General features: G+C 38.6%; 1 long non-coding RNA gene across 3 annotated transcripts; it reads left to right on the top strand.

Annotated features, from left to right (window-relative positions):
• Positions 1-3,691: 3,691 nt before the first annotated feature.
• Positions 3,692-10,567, top strand: LOC141334187 (uncharacterized). Of its 3 annotated transcripts, XR_012355505.1 has the most exons (4): positions 3,692-3,750; positions 9,153-9,316; positions 9,929-9,999; positions 10,165-10,567. It is a non-coding gene; the product is annotated as an uncharacterized lncRNA (long non-coding RNA). The 3 variants fall into 3 exon arrangements; XR_012355504.1 differs by lacking the exon at positions 3,692-3,750 and having other exon boundaries at positions 9,139-9,316; XR_012355506.1 differs by lacking the exon at positions 3,692-3,750 and having other exon boundaries at positions 9,139-9,320.
• The last annotated feature ends 5,589 nt before the right edge of the window (positions 10,568-16,156 follow it).

Here is a 16,156-nt window from a genome sequence, read left to right as displayed (position 1 = left end):
AAAATAACATAGTCTTTCATGGGTTTTCTACTATGAATTTCAGTAAGAGACATCATTTATGATATATTAAGCCATACATGTCTAAATACCTGGGGTTCCTTTTTAAAAAAGTATGTTCTAGATAGTACAAATGTGTATAATATGTAATCTGGCTAGTTGTCATTGTCATGTGACCTACCAGCGTCAGTTGCGTTATTTCAATGGCATTCACAATTCCTCTTCCATGGCCTCAGTACCCACTTCCTGTCCAAATACTCACACTTGTGGTCTTGGCCACTTGAAAGCGTGTGTACACGACAGGAAGTAAGTGCGCAGGACTGTCCCAGGTCTTAAAAACGCCAAAGCGCAGTGCCTTTAGCGCACACCGAAACCTTTCCAATGTAAGTTAAATATTAATAATAATTAGATATTACAAATAATTGTTAAAAAATAAATAGTTGCCCGTTTTATTGGAGCAAAGATAAGTATATTTATTTTGTACAACATTTGCAAATGCTTTTTATCACTTAACTGGAAGCACCACAAATTGAATTTGTATATTTTGTAAATTTGAAACCTTTCCAAAAACGACAGTGTGATTTTGAGATCCATCTTTTTACACTGAGGACAACTGAGGGACTTATATGCAGCTATTATATTATTACAATAGTACAGAAGGTTCAAACGCTCTCTGATGCTCCAGAAAGGACAACGATGCATTTAGGGCTGCATTTAGTATTGCCCATCTTAAGCTACAGAAGATACTTACATATTTCTCAGAAGACAAAATAACTTAAATTTACCCTAAATTCTTCAAATTCAAAAATCTGTGAGAGTTTGAACTTTCTGTAATAGTTGCATGTGAGTCCCTCAGTTGTCCTCAATGTGAAAAGATGGATCTCAAAATCATACAGTCATTGTTGGAAAGGGTTTAAATACACAAAAATGCTGAAAAACCAAAGAATTTGTGGGACCTTAAGGATTTTTCTGAAGAACAGCAGGCAGTTTAACTGTTCAGGACAACTGAACAACTCATGAACAACTATCACTAACAGAAAAACAGTAATAAGAATCAAGCGTATGAAATCTTTTGAATGGGGTCAGTTTTATAAATGTAACTTATTTTCAATTGTGGACTATATGTAAACGTATTTTATGTTAAATATCTTATTCAGGTCAGTACTAAATAAAAAATAAAATGGATTTTGTATGATCCCTCTTATTTTGGGCAAATTAACATTTTGCACATTCTGCAAGGTGTATGTAAACTTTTCACCTCAACTGTATTTTAAGAAAAAAAAAGTTTTTTTTTTTTTATCTTGCATGTATGTAAACCTATTGTAGGAGACTCCCAAAACAATATTAGCATCGTTAAAAATTACATAATATCAACACAAAAACCAGTTTAGGAAACCTTGCATTCAAAAACCACGGTTAGCCACGGTTGCTATAACAGCACCATAGTACTTTTTTTATAGTAGCAAGTTTTCCTTAATCCATTTTTTCCCAGAAAGGTTTTGATAGTACGCCGAAGATGTATTTGCATTACAGTAACATGATTAAATTTTAATGACGACACACACAGATCCTATCCATGCAGAAATATAATTTCTCGCCATTCTAAATTTAAAACATCCCCAGGGCTTAAAACCACGATCAAAGTCAATCCATTCCCTCCAAACCCACCTGAGGCCCCATTGTAGAGGGACCTGTGACTGAGCTCAGAAACAGACAGGCTGAAAGGTTTGGGTTTTTTTAATGAGATGATGGGTACTAGTGTGAACTGGCACACCTGTGCCCTGTGTGGCAGGTCTCATCAGTTTCTATTGACCCAGTTTAATTGGCTCCAGTGGACAAGCGGGAGTTAGTGAGAGAGGCGCCTCTGCATGTATTGATCCTGCAACTTACTGTCTGACTCTTAGAATTCCTAGCTTACAATCTTTCAGTCCGTTGGGTTTTAAGGTCATGTGTAATGTCAATGTCAAAGATTAATTTATTTAGATGCCAATATCAGTGGTTATTGACTCCAGTTAATAAGCTCTACCCTGCTGAAAAAACCAGCATATGCTGGTTTTTTCAGCAGGGTAGTAACAGCTACTAGTTTATATCTGCTCATAAAATGCATTCACAAGCATCGATTAATTCTATAACAAAGCAAAGCTACTCCAAATACATGTCATTCCCTTTAATCAGTCTCCCATTTTAGCCTTTGAAACCAACAGAACTGTAAAATTAACTCTAAACGATCTAAACGATAATGCTACTTTATCACAGAACCCAAGTTATGAATTAACATTTAATTTCCAGGGAAATGTCTTATCTTCCCACTCTCTTTGGTTACATAAGCTGACTTTGGGTGATTTAGTGGCTAAATCGTATTGCACTGCGCGCACACAACGACAGGCGCACAATGATAATGTGCCAGAGCATGACGAGAGAGAGTTAATTGGGTTCGCCCTCTCTCTTAGGGTGCATAGATTAAGAGGAATCATAAATTAACAGACCTATTGAGTCTTAATCGTGGCTGGTGAGTGGAAATCTCACCCTCATTATGGCCTCTGTGCTTTTACCCTGGTGATCATCGCGCAGGCATCACACAGAGACAACTAAAGGTCATGTACTGCTGCCAAACAATAAAGAAATTCATAAGGGTGAAGAAACTAAGATGCGTTTTAGTATGCAAAACTAGCAACCACAGTGTGCTTATACTAAAATCAGTGAGGTAACTGGTAAAATAGCCATATTTAGATAATGGCTTGAGTAAAGTCGAGCGTTTTTGATCTCACTTTATGTAGTTTTAAGGTGATGGTGATAGATACAATGACATCCCTGCTGAAAAAAACAGCATATGCTGGTTAGTGTTTGGTGCTGGGATGCTGGTTTTAGCTGGTTTATGCTGGTCCTTTGCTGGTTTATGCTGGTCCCTTGCTGGTTTATGCTGGTCCTTAGCTGGTTAATGCTGGTCCTTTGCTGGTTTATGCTGGTCATGTTGCTTGTCAAGGACCAGCATAAACCAGCAAAGGACCAGCATTAACCAGCAACATGACCAGCATAAACCAGCAAAAACCAGCAAGGGACCAGCATAAACCAGCAAAGGACCAGCATATACCAGCTAAAACCAGCATCCCAGCACCAAAACATACCTAACCAGCAAATGCTGTTTTTTTCAGCAGGGATAATTCATTTCAGATATACTTCCCCATTAACCAGTTAGTGAACGTGACTGACTCAAGTTTGTTTTAAAAATAACGTTTTCATATGAAAAAAATAATATTTGACCAACTGTCGTTTATTTAGTAGACTGACTCAGATAACATTGTATAATTGTAGTACCTCAATGTATTTCCCGTCGAATTTAAATGAGGAGTGTAACTGAGTAATTTGTTTGTAAGGCTGCCCTCTAGTGTATACTTTGAGAGCACAAAGTGGCTTCCAATACATACTGTACCAGTTTTTTGTTGGCTAATGAAAAATAAGGTAGATTTCTGAACCGAAAACAGGAGACATTTCCTAGTTCAGTAGTCAAAATATCATTGAAATCTCATTTGTAATTATCAATGATGTTTGCAAACATTTTGGCATCCCTTTGCGACGAAGAAAGTTCAGCAGTTTGTCGTCTCTGTTTGTCAATCTTTGAAGCAACGTTGAATCCGTTGCCAAAACTTTCTAGGTAAAACGGAAGTTTTCCATCCGCTCCACCAGGCGGCGTAATCGGGCTTTAGGTTTAGTTTGACACCTTAAGATGGTTGACAACATGACACTTGATAACAGGTTTTTGATCCCGTAAATTGGACGCGTCTAAAAATTTCAGGAGGACGCGTCGCTGTGGAGGCTGACTTTACGGGCGGGAACTTCAAAACAGCGTTTGGTGATTTCTGGAAATTACCCCAGTGATCTCAATACAAATTCTTGTGGACATAAGACGGACTGAAATACGAGGTAGTGGTGAGTCGAGTGGGGAGTGGTGTGGGGCGCATTGGCCGACGGCCTGTATAGGTCCGGTAGCGGTGTTGCCCCGCGGCCTCTTTGTCGGCTAACCCTATCAACATTAGCAAATGGCGGGGAGGAATGTGGATTGTATGGAATTTAGTGATCGGGAGGGGATTGAGAGTGATGAGAGAAGAGAGAGTGAGTGGGAAGAAGTAGGGAGAGGAAACCGATCAAAACAAGGGGTAGGTTGTAAAAGAAAGAAAAAAAGTAGAGCTAGTTCAAATGAAACAGGAAGTGAAGGAAGGGAGGATGAAGGGGAGAGACTGCAAGAGAGATTGTTTAATGTTGTGATACGATTTGAAGGAGAGGGGGGAGTAAAGAGAATGGATCCACTTAAGTTAACATACATAATAAGAGGACAAATTGGAGAAGTGAAATATGCAAGAATATTGGGAGATGGAAACTTACTCATAGGCTGTAATAATGAGGTACAGGTGGGAAAAGCAATGAAGATGAGCTGCATAGGAAAAATTAAGGTAGACAAAGTAATAAGAGTGGGGGAAAGGAAAATAAATGGTGGTAAGGGAGTGATATATGGAATTCCAGTCACAATAAATATGAAAGCTCTAGTTGAGAATATGAGGGCACAAAACAGTTCGGTTAAGAGTGCTGTAAGAATGACAAGGGGATTTGAGAAAACAGAAACAGAATCTGTTTTGATTGAGTTTGATTCAAAGGATGTCCCAAAAGAGGTCTATTATGGATTCATGAGGTATAGAGTAAGGGAATATACTCCTAAACCAATGAGGTGCTATAAATGTCAAGAATTTGGACATATGGCTAAACTATGCAAGGGAAAAAGGAGATGTGCCAGATGTGGCGGGGATCATGATTATGGAGAATGTGGGGAAGGAGTAAAGCCAAGATGTTGCAGCTGTGGGGGGAATCACAGTGTTGCTTTTTGGGGATGTGAAGTAATGAAAAAAGAGGTGAAGATACAGCAGATAAGAGTGAAGGAAAACATCTCCTATGCTGAGGCTGCCAGAAGATCTGTAGGGGAAAAGGAAAACCCGGAAAGGGAATATAGGAATAGAGAGACAAGAGAAGTTCAGCAGGTATATAAAGAAAAATGGGAGGAAAAGAAGAAAATGGTGACGTTTATAGCAGGAGTGATTAATGCTACAGCTGAAATCAGATCTAAAACAGAAAGAATTCAGATAATTGTTAAAGCAGCAATACATCATTTAGATATGGCAGGTTTGAAATGGGAAGAAGTACGGGATGAGCTAAGTGTACAGTCGAGTCAAGAGATAACATGTGTGGGCTAATATTTTTAATAATGTTGCTCCTTCAATGGAATGCAAGGAGCCTGGTCGCAAATGGACAAGAGTTTAAACAGTTTATTGCAAGTAGGGAAAACAAACCAGATGTCATTTGTGTCCAGGAGTCCTGGCTAAAGCCCAATCTGGATTTTGTTATAATTGGGTATGTAGCAGTTCGGCAAGATAGGGTAAATGGGAGTGGAGGGGGATGTGTTACTTTTGTGAAACAAGGAATTCCATATAGAGAGTTAAATATAGGGATGATAGGGAGTGAATATGAATATGTAGTAGTTGAAGTATGGGGGGTAGGGAAGAAATTCATAGTCATTAATTTTTATAATCCATGTAGAAGGCTGCAACTAAGTCAGCTTGAGCAGATGGGCGGGCAGGATAGCAGTAATATTGTATGGTGTGGAGACTTCAATGCGCATAATACATTGTGGGGAAGTGGAAAAATAGACGCTAATGGGCAAGTAATAGAAGAGCTATTAGAGGAGAAAAACTTGGTTTGTCTAAATGATGGAACTAAAACAAGGATAGAGGTTAATACTGGTAGGGAGTCTGTACTTGATCTCACGCTGGTGACCAGTACTATGGCAGCAAAATGTTCTTGGAGTGTATATAAAGAAGGTACAGTAGGAAGTGATCATTATCCAGTTCTGTGTAAAATTAATATAAGCCTATCACAAAATACTGAAGGAAAAGGAGGTAGATGGGTGTTTGAAAAGGCTGACTGGGGGAAATTTCAGAAAGAAAGTGATCAGTATTTGAATCGTATTGAATATAATTGTGATATTGAAACTTTTGGAGACAAAGTGAGACAGGGTATAATTGCAGCAGCATTAGAATCTATTCCAAAAAGTCAAGGTAGTAAGAAAAAGAAAGAAGTACCATGGTGGAATGATGAATGTAAAAAAGCAATCCAGAATCGAAATAAAACATTCAAGGTAATGAAAAAAACGCATAATTTTCTACATATGATTCAGTATAAATATGCTCAAGCAGCAGTAAGGAGAGTAATAAGACAAGCGAAAAGAACATTTTGGAGAAATTATTGCAGTTCAATTGGGAATACAACTCAGATAGGGGAAGTGTGGACCATGATTAAAAAAATGGGAGGAGAAAGGAGAGACTGGAACTACCCAGTTTTAACAAATGAGAATGAGGTTGCAGTAACAAATAAAGAAAAGGCGGAAATGTTGGTAAATACATTTGTTAAGGTACATAGTTCAAATAATTTATCTGAGGAAGGAAAGAGGGGTAGAGATAAAACTAGATCTGAAAATTTAGAAGCACTGAGAGGGGTAGGATGTGATGAACGTGATCAAAATGTACCTTTTAATATGGGAGAATTAACTAGGGCATTGGCAAAAACTGGGATGACTGCTCCAGGGATAGATGGGGTATGCTATAGCATGTTGAAGCAGTTAAGTGAAGAGGGGAAGAAGAAACTATTGATGCTGTTCAATAAAGTATGGGAAGAAGGAAAAATGCCAAAGAGCTGGAAAGAAGCAGTTATTGTTCCAATAAGAAAGCCTGGGAAGGACTCTAGTAAGCCAATAAATTATAGACCTATAGCTCTGACTTCTCATATATGCAAACTAATGGAGAGAATGGTAAATGAGAGATTAATGTATATCTTGGAGAAGCAAGGTTTGTTGAATGAGTACCAAAGTGGATTTAGGAGAGGAAGGGGTACTATGGATGCAGTGTTATGTTTAGAAGATGAAATAAGAAAAGCGCAAGTAAGTAGAGAAATAGTAGTAGCAGTATTCTTTGACATTGAAAAGGCGTATGATATGCTATGGAGAGAGGGGCTATTGATTAAGATGTACAGAATGGGAATTAGAGGGAGAATTTTTAACTGGGTTAAAGATTTTCTGAAAGGAAGAACAATTCAGGTTAAGATAGGCTCAGTTTTGTCAAGCAAGCATGTTGCAGAGAATGGGACACCTCAGGGGAGTGTAGTTAGTCCCACACTTTTCTCAATAATGATAAATGACATATATGTAAATGTATCAGCAGACATGGGAAGATCATTGTTTGCGGATGATGGGGCATTATGGAAAAGAGGGAGAAATGTAGAATACACAGTTAAGAAGGTGCAGGATAGTATAAAGCAAGTTGAGAGGTGGGGATTAAACTGGGGTTTTAAATTTTCAGTCGAAAAAACCAAGGTAATGTTTTTTACAAGGAGGAAAATTAGTGAAGGTATGATTTTAAAATTATATGGAAATAATCTAGAGAAGGTTAATACATTTTGTTTCTTAGGAGTACATTTTGATCCAAGGTTAACATGGGTAGGACATATAAGGAAAGTGGAGGATAAATGTAAAAAAGTACTGAATATAATGAGATGTGTAACAGGATTAGAGTGGGGTGCTGACTATCAATCACTAAAATACATATATGTAAGTTTGATAAGATCAAGAATAGATTATGGGAGTGTGGCGTATGGATCAGCAGCCAAAACGGTACTTGCAAGACTCGATGTAATACAGGCTAAAGCATTAAGACTATGCTTAGGAGCAGTAAAAACATCACCAGTATGTGCTCTGCAAGTGGAAGCAGGAGAAATGCCATTGAACATTCGACGTAAACAATTACTTGTAAATTATTGGATCAATTTAAAGGGACACAGAGATGGCCATCCTACCAAGAAAGTACTGCAAGCTAGCTGGGAAAAGGAAAGGGGACAAAAGTTTAGTTTTGGATGGATAGGAGATGAGGCAGCTAGAGGTTTGGGGATGAGCGGGAAAGAGTTCTGCCCAACTGTTATATGGCCTGATTGTACAGTATGGGAAATTGATACTATGGAAGTTGATTTTAAGTTGCATCAAACCAAAATATTAAACAGTAATGTGGACCTTATAGCCGAATATTATAGATATGTGGAAAATAAATACAGGGAGTATATTCAGATCTATACAGATGGATCAAAAGATCCTGAAACAGGAAGGACTGGATCCGCAATTTTCATAATTAGCCAAGAAAGGGGAGAATGCAAAAGAACCACAAACGATTTAAATGTATATACAGTTGAGCTATATGCTGTACTTATGGCATTGGAATGGATTAATAAGTATATAGGTAATAATATAAGTAAGGTCCTTATTGGTAGTGACTCAATGTCAACGCTATACAATCTCAGAACAGGTATATCCAAAAGTCGCCAGGACCTGTTGTATACAACATTGATAACATATAAGAGAATAAAAGAAAAGGGAATTGTGATTCAAATGATTTGGGTCCCAGCGCACATAGGTATCTTGGGAAATGAGAAGGTAGATAATTTAGCCAAACAAGCAATTAAAAAGGAAAATGTTGAAGTAAATATAAAATTGTCGAAAGCCGAAGGGAAAAGTATAGGGTGGAAGGGAGCTTTGGAAGAGTGGCAAGGACAATGGGACAGAGAAGTTAAAGGGAGACACCTGTATACTATACAAAATAAAGTTGGCTCTGTGAGGAGATGGGGAGGGTCTAGAAGAGAAGAAATAGTAATGACTAGATTAAGAATTGGGCATAGTAATTTGAATAGCACATTATACATTATAGGGAAGCATCCTTCTGGGTACTGTGAGAGGTGTGGGGTGGAAGAAACTATTGAGCATGTCATTTTAAATTGCAGAGGATATGATGAACAGAGAAGGAAACTTATGGAGGAGCTAAAGAAAGATGGGGTGGCAGGAACGGGTATGAAAGATATACTACATAAAAATGTGATCGGGCAAACCAAGAAAAGTCTGTGTAATTTCTTATGGGAAACTGGGCTTATGAATAGAATATGATGAGAAGAGAGCGGGAGTAAAGAAACTGGAGTAACAGAGGAAATCAGCCAGAAGATGGCGGTAGTGCAACGATCGTGGATGCAAGCCGCCTATAAACCCCAAAGAAGAAGAAGAAGAAGACACTTGATAACAGTCACAACAACACGTGCAGACTGATTTAAGTATTAATTCCGCAGATGACAGCTCAGTTACGGACTCATATTGTCACTTAACTGCACACATTTCAGCCCACAAACAAACAAAACGGACAAAATCTGTGATAAAGTGTAGGAATGGAGGATGTCACGCTACTCACCTGTAAGTAAGTCGACTTCTCTTCTAGTGTATTTCTTTTGTAAAATCACTACCACACGTCTAGCAGTACTTATTAAAGTCATTAAGTGTTTTTTTTTATGTGTAATTCAGATACAGAGCTCCTCTGTCAGGTAATTTAGTGTTTGTTTACATTTTGCTGGTTTGCTGAACTCAGACCTTCAAAACAACAAATGATTCAGTTGTTGCATTACATTTGTAAACTTTGAAATGATTGTAATCTAATATTCATTCAATTAAGCGTAATTATTTAATTGTAGTTTTGTCTCTGCTATGGTAGTCTTACTGTAGACAATAATCAACTGGACTAATGTTTGTTAACAGAGTCAGTTGGTGTGTGAAGTGCTGATGTTCCTGCTGCTTCATGGTTTAGTAGAATAGCAGTGCTTTGCTTCTATTCAAAACCGTCCATGTGCAGAAAAAAGTGCCTCTTTGCAGTGTTATTTATTGTGAAGGAAAGTCTAATTTTAATTTCAACTGAACCCAGTTTTATTATTGATACATCATTACTGTGTAGTTTAGATTTGACAATAATATGTTGGGTTTTAGATACACAGTATGGAGTGATGTCTGTTTATTTATGTCTTTGCTCTACAGAATAAGGGATGTTTGAACGATTACATATGGACAGACATCCACTGTACTGATGGACATCTGCTGACGCACAGGTAATGCTTGAAACATTTCAACTTGTGTTGTTGGCTTGTAAATGTGTAGGTTGCCATCATTTTCTTTTGGAAGGTGCCCTTCTTTGAAAATCAAATGATGGTAACCTAAGTATTTGGGGAAGGGACAAGGTTTCCAAAAAAGTATAGCAATTTTCATTTTTTCAGGCAAGAAGTATAACCCCTGCTGGACATCGTGCTGAAACTCAGGGGAGGACACCATGATCCCCCACACCTTTCTCACTCACGCCACACCATTCATTCGTAACGCGGAGATCTGGCTGGAATCAAACCAGCAACCTCTGAAACCGTGAGGCAGCGCTCTAACCTCTGAGCCACAGATCTCGTGTCTGAACACATGCTGGAACTTTTATTTGACTATTCACCCTGTCATCTTACAATAAAGAAAATAAATTTTAAACATGCTGAGTTGGGATTTGAACCAGCAACCTCTGAAACCATGAGGCAGTGCTCTTACCTCTGAGCCACAGATCTCTTGTGTGAACACATGCTGGAACTTATATTTGACTATTCACCCTGTCATTGTTACAATAAACTAGTTACATTTAAATATTGAGTGGGGGTTTGAACCAGCAACTTCTGAAACCATGAGGCAGCGCTCTTACCTCTGAACCACAGATCTCTTGTTTGAACATGTGAAGGAACTTATATTTGACTATTCGCCCTGTCATTTTTACAATAAACTAGTTAAATTTTGAACACACTGAGCTGGGGTTTGAACCTATTACACCATTGCAACCATGCTTGTGAGTAACATATGTTTAACCACTAGTGCCACCATGGCTTTCACATTGAACACTGGCATTTGAGCCCCTTTTGTTGGATACAATGCAATACATGGATCTTAATGTAAGCAAAAGCAGGGCTTGAACTCAGAACTCTAGGATCCCAACGCGACATTTTGCATCCTGAGCCACTGTACCAGGTGAGATAAGGGTTGTTTTGGATGAGTTTTATTGATAGCTTTGGTTTATGTGATTTTTTTAAAAAAAAGCTAATAAGGCAATAATGGATTTGAACACAAAGCATGTGAAAGCTTGCTTTACTGAGATTGACATGACAATGTTAAGTATGGACATCCATCATTACAGTGAATGTCCACATGTTCCTGAATGTAACGGTTCCAAACATCCCTTATTCTGTAGAGAAAAGACATAAACATACATTACTCTGCATAATATAAATATTAAATGATGATTAACACAAAGATTATAAATGTAACAACAACTGATTCACTTGTTCTTCTGAAGATCTGACTGGGAGTTTAGCATGAGATAGAATGTAAACAAAGACTAAATTGCCTGACAGAGGAGCTCTGTATGTTAAATACGCATAAACTAACACTTAAATAATAACTTAAACACATTAAGTACTGCTAAACGTGTCCTAGTAATCTTACACGAGAAATACACTGGAAGAGAAGGAGACTTACAGGTGAGCAGCATGACATCTTCCATTCCTGCACTTTATCACAGCGTTTGTCCGTTTTGTTTGTTTGTGGGATGAAATGTGTCCTTAGTGCAATATAAGTCTGTAACTGAGCTGTCATCTGCAATTTATACTTAAATCAGTCTGCACGTGTTGTGGCGACTGTTACCGTCATGTTGTCAAACATCTGAAAGTGTCAAACTAAACCTAAAGAACGATTATGCCGCCTGCTGGAGCGGATGGAAAACTGCACTCTGTTTTTACCTTACAAGTTGCTTAAGAGATTTAGCATTCTCACACTTAAGAAGTAAAAGTGTCTTTAATTTGGTTAAATGTGTACCAGGCAGGTGATAAACAGCTGAACCTCAGCACCCTCTTGTGGTTTAACTGAAGCTACAATCCTGAGATAGCTAATCGTAGATGAGAGGACTGGCATTTACATTTAAAATATTTCACTAATTTATATTTCGTCAGGCTCTTGACCAACAGAGCAACTTGGATCTAGTAGTTTTGTTAAATGATCCAGATAAGCCTTTAAACTAAATACCAATGGCTTGGTGTGAGAGATTGATCACTGATGTGTATGTATATGTACAGGTATATTTATAAAGTATGAATTATAAAACATCTAACCATTTAAATGTTGTCTAATGGCAGCTTTTTTACTGGTGATGGACTGGGTGTTTTTCTGCTTCGGTCTCCAGCATCTCCCCTCCTAAATAGGGAAAACAGTTTAGTGATTGAATGGATTGATAATCAGCACATGCATTAGATCAGATCAATGTATTAATGTGCTCCCTCTTGTGGACAATAAGTCTATCTGCATTAATAAGTGAAAACAGCAGGAGGAATAAGATTGTCCAATCCTGCTCCAGTTGAGCCACTTTCCCGATTTTAGGGAGGAAAAAAGCTTGTCCAATCCTGCTCCAGTTGAGCCACTTTCCCGATTTTAGAAAGAAAAAACGATTGTCCAGTCCTGCTCCAGTTGAGCCACTTTCCCGATTTTAGAAAGAAAAAACGATTGTCCAGTCCTGCTCCAGTTGAGCCACTTTCCCGATTTTAGGGAGGAAAAAAGCTTGTCCAATCCTGCTCCAGTTGAGCCACTTTCCCGATTTTAGGGAGGAAAAAAGCTTGTCCAATCCTGCTCCAGTTGAGCCACTTTCTCGATTTTAGGGAGGAAAAACGATTGTCCAGTCCTGCTCCAGTTGAGCCACTTTCCCGATTTTAGGGCGGAAAAAAGCTTGTCCAATCCTGCTCCAGTTGAGCCACTTTCCCGATTTTAGGGAGAAAAAACGACTGTCCAGTCCTGCTCCAGTTGAGCCACTTTCCCGATTTTAGGGAGGAATAAAGCTTGTCCAATCCTGCTCCAGTTGAGCCACTTTCCCGATTTTAGGGAGAAAAAAAGCTTGTCCAATCCTGCTCCAGTTGAGCCACTTTCCCGATTTTAGGGAGGAAAAACGATTGTCCAGTCCTGCTCCAGTTGAGCCACTTTCCCGATTTTAGGGCGGAAAAAAGCTTGTCCAATCCTGCTCCAGTTGAGCCACTTTCCCGATTTTAGGGAGAAAAAACGACTGTCCAGTCCTGCTCCAGTTGAGCCACTTTCCCGATTTTAGGGAGGAATAAAGCTTGTCCAATCCTGCTCCAGTTGAGCCACTTTCCCGATTTTAGGGAGAAAAAAAGCTTGTCCAATCCTGCTCCAGTTGAGCCACTTTCCCGATTTTAGAAAGAAAAAACGATTGTCCAATCCTGCTCCAGTTGAGCCACTTTCCCGATTTTAGGGAGGAAAAAAGCTTGTCCAATCCTGCTCCAGTTGAGCCACTTTCCCGATTTTAGGGAGGAAAAAAGCTTGTCCAATCCTGCTCCAGTTGAGCCACTTTCCCGATTTTAGGGAGGAAAAAAGCTTGTCCAATCCTGCTCCAGTTGAGCCACTTTCCCGATTTTAGGGAGGAAAAACGATTGTCCAGTCCTGCTCCAGTTGAGCCACTTTCCCGATTTTAGGGAGGAAAAAAGCTTGTCCAATCCTGCTCCAGTTGAGCCACTTTCCCGATTTTAGGGAGAAAAAACGATTGTTCAATCCTGCTCCAGTTGAGTCACTGTCCTGATTTTAGCTACAACCCTGATTAAAAACAGCTAATCAAAGTCTTCAGGATTAAAAGAAACGTTCAGGCTGGTGTGTTGAACTCCTTTGTTTTGCACAAATGTCAATTCCTTATTTTCCTTAGCAAAAAAACAAAAACAAAAAAACTTTTTTATCACATAAATGAAAGCTCCTTAATAAAGCCAGTCCAAAACCACTCACCAGTTTCAGTGGCTCAGGATGCAGAGTGTTGTGTTGGGATCACAGAGTCCTGAATTCAAATCACAATATTGCTTACACTGAAGTCTATATATTGCATTATATCCAACAAAGTGGCTCAAATGCCAATGCTCAACGTGAAAGCCATGGTGGTACTAGTGGCTAAACACACGTTACTCACAATCATGGTTGCGATGGTGTCATGGGTTCAAGCCCCAGTTCAGTGTGTTGAACATTCAACTGCTTTATTGTAACAATGACAGGATAAATGGTAAAATATAAGTTCCTTCACAATCTCAAACAAGAAATCTGTGGCTTGGAGGTAAGTACACTGCCTCAAGGTTTCAGAGGTTGCTGGTTCAAACCCCAACTCAGTGTGTTTAAACTTTAACTAGTTTATTGTAAACAATGACAGTGAATAGTCAAATATAAGTTCCTTATGTATTCAGACAAGAGATCTGTGGCTCAGAGGTTCAAATCCCTTACTGGGGTGGAAAAATATTTAATTTCACTAGTCTTTAGAGAAAAAAAAAAAGTCAAAAGTTCAAAAAAAAAAAAAAGATACACATATGTGGACGGTCCTGCGGCCCAGCGATCAGAGAGTTAGCCCATGATCTGGGAGACCCAGGTTCAAATCCCCTATTGGGATGGAAAAATGTTTAATTTTGCTAGTCTTTAGAGAAAAAAAAAGTCAAAATTAAAAAAAAAAAAAAAAAAAGATAAACCTATGTGGAAGATTCTGCGCCCCAGTGATCAGAGAGTTTAAAAAAAAGAGGTTTAAAAAAAAGAGGAGTAAGAGTGAAAGAGCTTGTGGCCCAGTGATCAGAGCGTCAGTCTACATCCTGGGAGTCCCAGGTTCAAATCCCATATTGGGATGGAACAATGTTTAATTTCACTAGTCTTTAGAGAAAAAAAAGTCAAAAGTTAAAAAAAAAGAAGAGTAAGAGTGAAAGAGCTTGTGGCCCAGTGGTCAGAGTGTCAGTCTGCATCCTGGGAGTCCCAGGTTCAATTCCCATATTGGGATGGAACAATGTTTAATTTCACTAGTCTTTAGAGAAAAAAAAAGGTCAAAAGTTAAAAAAAAAAAAGAGTGAGAGAGCTTGTGGCCCAGTGATCAGAGCGTCAGTCTACATCCTGGGAGTCCCAGGTTCAATTCCCATATTGGGATGGTACAATGTTTAATTTCACTAGTCTTTAGAGAAAAAAAAGTCAAAAGTTTAAAAAAAAAGAGGAATAAGAGTGAAAGAGCTTGTGGCCCAGTGGTCAGAGTGTCAGTCTACATCCTGGGAGTCCCAGGTTCAATTCCTGTATTGGGATGGAACAATGTTTAATTTCACTAGTCTTTAGAGAAAAAAAAAGGTCAAAAGTTAAAAAAAGGCAAACTCATGAGGCAAATCCTGTGGCCCAGCGATCAGCGAGTTAGTCCATGATCTGGGAGACCTAGGTTCAATTCCCATATTGGGATGGAACAATGATTAATTTCACTAGTCTTTAGAGAAAAAAAAGTCAAAAGTTAAAAAAAAAGAAGAGTAAGAGTGAAAGAGCTTGTGGCCCAGTGGTCAGAGTGTCAGTCTACATCCTGGGAGTCCCCGGTTCAATTCCCATATTGGGATGGAACAATGTTTAATATCACTAGTCTTTAGAGAAAAAAAAAGTCAAAAGTTAAAAAAAAAAGAGTGAGAGAGCTTGTGGCCCAGTGGTCAGAGTGTCAGTCTACATCCTGGGAGTCCCAGGTTCAATTCCCATATTGGGATGGTACAATGTTTAATTTCACTAGTCTTTAGAGAAAAAAAAAGTCAAAAGTTAAAAAAAAAGAAAAGTAAGAGTGAAAGAGTTTGTGGCCCAGTGGTCAGAGTGTCAGCCTACATCCTGGGAGTCCCAGGTTCAATTCCTATATTGGGATGGAACAATGTTTAATATCACTAGTCTTTAGAGAAAAAAAAAGTCAAAAGTTAAAAAAAAAAGAGTGAGAGAGCTTGTGGCCCAGTGGTCAGAGCGTCAGTTTACATCCTGGGAGTCCCAGGTTCAATTCCCATATTGGGATGGTACAATGTTTAATTTCACTAGTCTTTAGAGAAAAAAAAAGTCAAAAGTTAAAAAAAAAGAAAAGTAAGAGTGAAAGAGTTTGTGGCCCAGTGGTCAGAGTGTCAGCCTACATCCTGGGAGTCCCAGGTTCAATTCCTATATTGGGATGGAACAATGTTTAATTTCACTAGTCTTTAGAGAAAAAAAAAAAGGTCAAAAGTTAAAAAAAGGCAAATACATGAGGCAAATCCTGTGGCCCAGCGATCAGCGAGTTAGTCCATGATCTGGGAGACCTAGGTTCAAATCCCATATTGGGATGGAACAATGTTTAATTTCACTAGTCTTTAGAGAAAAAAAGTCAAAAGTTAAAAAAAAAGAAAAGTAAGAGTG

Source organism: Garra rufa, chromosome 4, assembly GCF_049309525.1.
Source record: "Garra rufa chromosome 4, GarRuf1.0, whole genome shotgun sequence".
Lineage (NCBI taxonomy): Eukaryota > Metazoa > Chordata > Actinopteri > Cypriniformes > Cyprinidae > Garra > Garra rufa.
This window is presented reverse-complemented; position numbering and strand designations above follow the sequence as displayed.